This window comes from Seriola aureovittata, chromosome 14 (assembly GCF_021018895.1).
Source record: "Seriola aureovittata isolate HTS-2021-v1 ecotype China chromosome 14, ASM2101889v1, whole genome shotgun sequence".
NCBI classification, from domain to species: domain Eukaryota; kingdom Metazoa; phylum Chordata; class Actinopteri; order Carangiformes; family Carangidae; genus Seriola; species Seriola aureovittata.
In genome coordinates, this window is record NC_079377.1 from 19,295,155 (window position 1) to 19,302,500 (window position 7,346).

Genomic DNA, 7,346 nt, shown 5'->3' on the forward strand with positions numbered 1-7,346 from the left:
CACATGGAGCGAGCGACAGACAAAGTGAGGGGACAAACAAATGCATACGCACACATGTACGAGGCAACACACCAAACGACGGAGGGATTAGGGCAGAGAGAAAGAGAACAGATGAGAACAAGGCTGGGCTATTGTCACTTCCACATGATTAAGCAATGAGCTATTTGAGATGTCTCCAACAAGGTGGTGCAGCGAGACAGAAGTGGCTATTTAGAACATAATCCCTCTCCTACTTTCCGTCTCTCCAACTTATCTCCATATCTGTTTATGTGTCTCTGCACCTGCGTATCCTTCAACCTATGAATGTATTTACAGTATGTTTCTGGCTGCCTGTTTGCCTCTCTCTCTCTCTCTCTCTCTCCTGTGCACACACACACACACACACACACACACACACCGAACACACACACACATGTATACATACACTCACGCACCCTTGTCTGTTCAAGCAAGAGTTGACATCATTAAGTGTAATGTGAGAACTTGCAGGTACGGTTGATGCCTCTGTTTCCTGAGAACTGTCACACAAAGCTTGAGCCAATACGCGTACGCGTGCACACACACACACACACACACACACACACAAACACACACACGCGCGCGCACACGTAAATATGAAGAGACAGAGTGCATAAACACCTTTTAACACACAGAGTTGCCTTCTTACATGTGTCAGTTAAACAAATACAAGCAAGGCAAACCAATAAGGACTGTTAATAAAACGAAACCAACAACTGGGCCAGCTATCAGTCAGCGGTTGAAAATGTGTTTGGTTGGTTGTGCTTCATCTCAAGTCATTGCCCTGGTTAAGATGCCTCAGCCTCAACATGATAACAAACCCTTTAACTCCTTAACAGATAAATTGAAAAACAGAAATTTCACTTCTTATTTTCTTATTTTCTGCTTCTCTTTCACCTTAATCCTGTTGTTTTCCTTGCTTTTATTCTACTTCTCTTGTCTTTTTACTTCTATATCATGTGTGAACCCTCCTTTTGTTTGTGCGCACAACTTTTCCATTGCTTTTATGTCTGTATATGTGCTCAATATGCTCGAATTTAATATGAACAAATATGCCGTACGTGTGAGTGCGTGTAGGTTGTTTTGACTGCATGAGGACAACGCTGGTTACAGCCAATCCTAATCCCCCATTCATTTCCACAAGCAGTTGCTAAGGTTACAAATTACCTTTGGTGCTGGTAAGTGGTTTCTTTTATGACACTGGATGCCCTAATCCTTTTACTGAATACATATTTCATTTAGGATTAGCACAACAACGGATACAGTTGTTCGTACAATATTCCAACTCCAGCACTCTGTTTTGTTCGTGCTCATCAGACACACCGCTTGCATATCAATGCCTGACTCTCATTCAAAATAACCAAATAAATTAATAAATGTTTTATTTTTTTAATTCTGGCGTGCTCTGTCTTTTTTCAAACTAGAGTTGTGGGGAAGCCTGAGGGAAGTGAAACCCAATCAGGCAGGTAGTGTTAGATAGGTAACGACACAGCTATTATCTGGTAAACAATCGATTAGACCACACTATTCTCTTCTTCAGGCTTCTGTGGCGTGTTCAGAGTGTTTTCTTACACAGGCCAACAATGGAAACTGTTTCTTTCCTTTAATCTCTCCCAACAGTTGTTACGCATTTATCTGACAGCTTCAAATGAAAAATAGGAAGGAACTTTTAAGTTTTTCGGGAACTGAATTTCACTGGTTGAACATGACAAAAGGTTATGGATCTGAGCTGACAGCTGACATCCCGATTCAGGGGATTTTGTGGTGCCTAAAGAGTCGAGGTCATCAAGTGGCGTGAACTACAACCAGCCTAGGATGGGACAGCCTATGACAGGATTTGATCATTAATGAATAAATACAACCTTTATGATTTGCGTATTTGCTAAAGAAATAAAACAAAGCACTAAATTGTCTACTTGAAGGCAATGCAGAAAAAGTTTATTTTTTACGTGGCACATTTCATACACAAAGGCAATTCAAGGATAATACAATACATTTAAAACACTAATTATTGAAACAAATGAATGAATTAAATTTCTAAAAGAGGAAAACAAAATGAAATAGGAGTGAGTGCAGGATGTTGGATGATGGTTGCAGTGCTTAAGAGTCAGTAGAAAACATGAAAGCTTTTTATCTGGTTTTAAAGATGAGAGTCGGGTCAAATCAAACTTCCACTGATGTGCAGTACAACTAAATGCTACTTCTCCATGTTGTTGCTTTGTTTGTGGGAGCAGTTAACAACACCGGTACCTGACGACCTGAGAGATCAAGAGGGTGCATATCATAAAAGCTACAGTAAGAATGTGTTGTGGTCTTAAACCGTGTGGAGGTTTTGCAGACAAAGCGATGGTGTTTTAAACTCTGCATGTTCACTTTTTCTTTGTCTTTGTCAGGATCCAATCAGCTGCAGCCTGAGAGGCTGTTTTTTTGGGGGGAGACAGGAGAAAAGACTGTTGAAGCTCAACCTGCTGGAAATAAAAGGGTGGATAGGTTTTTACTAAGTCCTGCCTGGACTTGAAAGCTCTGATTCTTGCTGATTTTAAGGTTATAGTAGAGTTTGTTACTGACTTGATGTGGCTATTAGAATTCATATCTGAACCTATCCAGCAGGATTTCTCTCTGCGTTCAACTGGAAGACAGATGTGTTCTGAGGAAAATAATGCTTCTTTTTAATGAACTTCTTCTTCTTCTTTCTTTCTTTTTAATTTTCCTTCTCTCTCATGCCTGATTCCAGTGTCTTCCTCATAGACGGAGCAGAGAGAAGATGCTGGAAGGAGCTACAGACTTACCGGGATGTTGTGATCTCATTTCATAGCTAACTACCTGCCCAACTGCTTACTAACTTAGTGTTTTGATAATTAGCTGCTACTAACTGACTGGCTGACTGGTGGGCTGAATGACTGATGGGCATATTGACTGGCTGCCTGTCTGCCTGCCAAACTGACTGACTGGCTGACTATTGAGGCTTAGTCCTGCTATGTGGTGAGATCATCATCACTGGCAAGCACAACAAAAGACTGATGGGAAGAGGCTGTCAGCTCGTGTGTGTCTGTGTCTCTCCATGTGTGTGTGTGTGTGTTTGTGTGTGTGTGTGTGTGTGTGTGTATGTGGGGTGGGAGGTGGGGGGTAGGGTATGTGTAAGTGTGTGATGGCTTCATCCCTGTATCAACACAGTTCTTTCTGTGGATGAGTCAGTAGGCCAAGCCTGACCATCATCCTCTCTCATCTCTCTCTATTGGCGCGCGCGCGCACACACACACACACACACACACACACACACACACACACACACACACACACACACACACACACACACACACACACACACACACACACACACACACACACACACACACACACACACACACACACACACACACACACACACACACACACACACACACACACACACACACAGGAAATCAAAAAGCTCCCAGCACACACACACACATACACACACAAAATTTGGGCTTGGGGGTGAAGTGGTGCTTAGAAGGAGTGAACTTGGGGTCAGGGTGGAGAGAGACAAGAGAGGGACAGATAACACCTCTGTTGGACGCTCTGGGTTTTATTTTCAGCATCTTTAAATGGCTGTTCTTGTTGACTAATCATGCAAATTTAAACCGTAACATCTCCTCTGAAGTATTCACGAACTACTCTACATTTTACAGTCATATCATCGTTATACATTTCCCCAAAGCTGACTCGCTTCTCTCGCTTTTAAGCGTGAGGCATGAGATAAAGAGAGCAGCAGACAGAGAGAAACGACAGTAAGAGTGAAGCGCTTGTTAGGAGGGACACACGGGGGAAGGGATTTAGTGTAACACCCAGCTGTCTACCTGTCTGTCTTACTGAGGGAAAGTGGGGTTTTCAGTGTAACACAGAGCCAAGCTGTTCTCCTCTGTGGCAGCTACAAGTGTGTGTGTATGTGTGCCCTCCTTGCTTGCTTGGTCTCAGGGGCGCCATGGTGAGGAGGAGATAGGCAGACAACCAAAATCTCTCTCTCTCGCTCTCTCTCTTCCTGTCTCCAGTATAAATGTCTACTTACAGACACAAAGAGAAAAAGAGAGGATGAGAAACACTGAGAGAGAGAGAAGGGAACAGAGGGAAGGCAACAAAAAAAAACAGGCCCTCTCCATGCCAGTGCAAAGTGTGAATCTCAATCATCTGCTTTGAGGATTTATGACTTCCTCCGCTCTCTCTCTCCGTTTCTTAATCTTTTCTGTCTTTCTTTCTTTTCCCTCTCTTGTTCCTCCTGTTATCATTCCTCCCATCTTTTCTTCCCTGCGTGAAAGGACTGAGAGAGGCAGTCTTGTTTGGGTTGCTTCATTCATGGGTTGTCATCCTCTGCTATGAGATGCTGTGAGTTTCTACAGCGATCATCCTCCATGTAGGAAACCATATAACATCATTATGTTAGCAGTATATAGACATAAGACAAGGTTGCATAACACTTACATTAGGTTGTAACATCATCTTAAATTTTATCCATGACAGAAATCTTTTATCTGCATGTTTTTGTATGTTGTCTGGATGATGTTGTGTTATAGAAAAAATTATAGTGTCATAATATCTCAATTATTGTAATGTGTTATTAAACTGAGTTATCTAAACAAAACACAAATAAAGTATTAAAAGGGAAACACACATTAATACAGTATTTTTCATATGATCACGTGACCTAAAATTGCTTTTTCATTCAGTTGCACTTGGTTTTTAATACTTATCAAATTGTTTATCATGGAGAAAAACTGACTTTACATATGATGTAATACAAAACATCATACAGGTCATATAGGATACCCCATGTTAACTTTTTCATAAGGATATATGTGTGCAATGCCCAATTTTCAGTTACACATAATCTTAATTCAGCCAACCGTATTACATTTGATGAGATTAAAACTAAAGGTTAAAGTAAATTGGTTTGAAACCAATTTTTTTTTAACAAATAGAAATAGTACAATTGAGTCTTTAAAGTGGAATTTTAAATATTTTTTTTCATCTATAAAAAATAATTTATACTTAAACTGTTAAACTTAATATGCCAAAAGAAGCCGAAAAGACATCTTAATATGACCACTGCAATTTGCATAAAATAGAATGCCACAGCTAATGCAATAGAATTTTTTTAACATATAATAATCCCAGCCTTTAATGATTAGTAGCTCACTTGGTTTCCTTTTAAAGGAATAATCTACATCACATGATAGAGACATAACTTCCATAATGCAGTCATTCTAACTGCATTAAAGGAAAGCTCAGGAAAATGGTTATGGCAATTAAAATGGTGGATAACCCACCTGACCTGCAGGCAGTTATCCCTAATGAGATAATAATAATCTCTTCTAAAAAAAAAGAACATTTATTTCTATTTGATTCCAGTAACTTACATCACTGTTGTGCTGCGTAAATGTAGTTGAATATTCATGAAAGCCTTGATGTAAAGGAGCATGAATGGAATTGTGTTAATCAAGGAGAAGTTCAATGACTTCTGTCTGATAGTAAAAACATTTACCATCAAGCAGTTTTTAAACAAAGGCCAAAGAATACAAGTAAATTGAGATATAGATGGATAAAGGAGAAAAAATGTTGCCCTATGTGGTTAATGATTATTGATCTGTTGTCTACCTGTAGATGATTGTGTTTGGAAAAAAGTGAAAACGTTCGATTTTTCCGTATTTGCTTTGCTGTGAAATCTGTAAAATGACACTAAGCCATTTGAATATAAAACCTTGAAAAGGATTTGAAAAAAGCTGCATAAACTGCAGCCGCCTTGAACAGTCAGCCTGTGTGCGGATATAAATAGACACCAGACTTCACAAGTACAAACACAAAAGATTTCTCAGGGAGCCAAGGAGGGATGCGAAGCGCTAAACTCACCAGCGCCCAGTGACGTGGTGATATTGGTCGTTTTCCTGCCGGGGGAAGATTTAATAAACGCAGAAAAACAAACAGGGTCTGTGCGGTGACGGGGTTGTTGCGGGGTGAGGACGGTGGCACACTGGACACATCCTCCTGTAGGAAGGAAGCGGAGTTGTGGAAAAAAAGCAAACAGGAGCCACGGTCGGGTCTCTATAACCCCGCCGTGAACCCGTGACCTTACCTTCCGACTACTTCCCATTACCTCTGCACGACATTGTAGCCCACATACCGCAGAGCGCACACGCACACGCAGCATTGTGTGGGGCTGTTTGGAAGGGGTGGAGGGGAGCGGCGAGGGCGGCGGCGTGCTGTTCATGGAGGGGTCAAAAGAATGAAAACCACCATGTTCGCAGGGCAATTGCAAAAAGGCATGGAAGCTGGATGCTCTGTGCAGCCACAGTCAACCGGGAGAGAAAAGATTATGGTGCAGCTCAGGATACACGGATTTTTTTTTTTTTTTTAGCCTGTGAAAAAACAGCCATGGTGCTCAATATTAAACTGGAAAAGTTACATTTCCTTTTTCTCATTTCATCTCTTTTGATGGAGGATTAAAAGGGTTCACAGCCAACAAGAAATCCAAACTGAATAGATAAAATTCAAATATTCAATCAAAATCATCTGCAAAAGTTATATTCCTGAGTTATGACTTTACTAATTCTATAACAACAAAAACCCCGTCACAGAAAATTCATCATTATTTTATGGATATTATTGTTGTATTTGAAGAATGTTAAAAACAGTAAATTCAGTATTGCTAAAAAAAAAAAAATGAAAAAAAAAAAAATCTTATGGCATTATCCTTTTATCCTTATAATAACGTGTACAGTTGAGGCAATATACTGCAGCCTATAGGATAAAAATGATTTTGATTTTGGTTTGGTCAACAACTAAAAGTAACATTACAACTTATTGCAATCATTTAATTTTTTTATAATGCTTTTAATGGCTCACAGCTTAATGAATTGTCGTCTATATTATCAGATCGTGTTGTTATGATCTTTAAAAATGTTTTGTGAACTGTAAAGACTATTTGTGTCAGTTGGATCAATGGAAAAGTCGCTGTCTAATATGTCTACAATTGATTTATAGTGACAATATATGGCACATTGTTACTTAGTGTTCCTGTAACATTCCTGACACACGTGGTTCTCCATAAATTACAATGTCGTGTATTAGACATTATAGGTATTAGGCTTTATAGAGACTTGCAGTTGTGGTATTACAGTTATTTTTCTGTAGTTTAATAATGCTTTTGGCTTAAGTAAGTGGCTGAGCTGTCTCTTAAATGTTAAAAGATAATAGGTTAAGTGAGTGGAAAGGTCGCGGTTGCTTAAGAGGGGAAATGAAGCGGCCACAGGAGACACGACGGAGGGCAGATCCACAACTACAGCTGCCACACATGA

The 7,346-nt window shown here is 40.0% G+C and overlaps 1 long non-coding RNA gene across 3 annotated transcripts in view; it reads right to left on the reverse strand.

The window, feature by feature from the left end:
• Positions 1 to 1,939: 1,939 nt before the first annotated feature.
• Positions 1,940 to 7,346, reverse strand: part of LOC130181255 (uncharacterized) — a 14,827-nt gene continuing 9,420 nt past the window's right edge. For all 3 annotated transcript variants that reach the window (XR_008829546.1, XR_008829547.1, XR_008829545.1), the window contains one exon: positions 1,940 to 7,346. This exon is cut by the window's right edge. This is a non-coding gene — a long non-coding RNA (uncharacterized LOC130181255).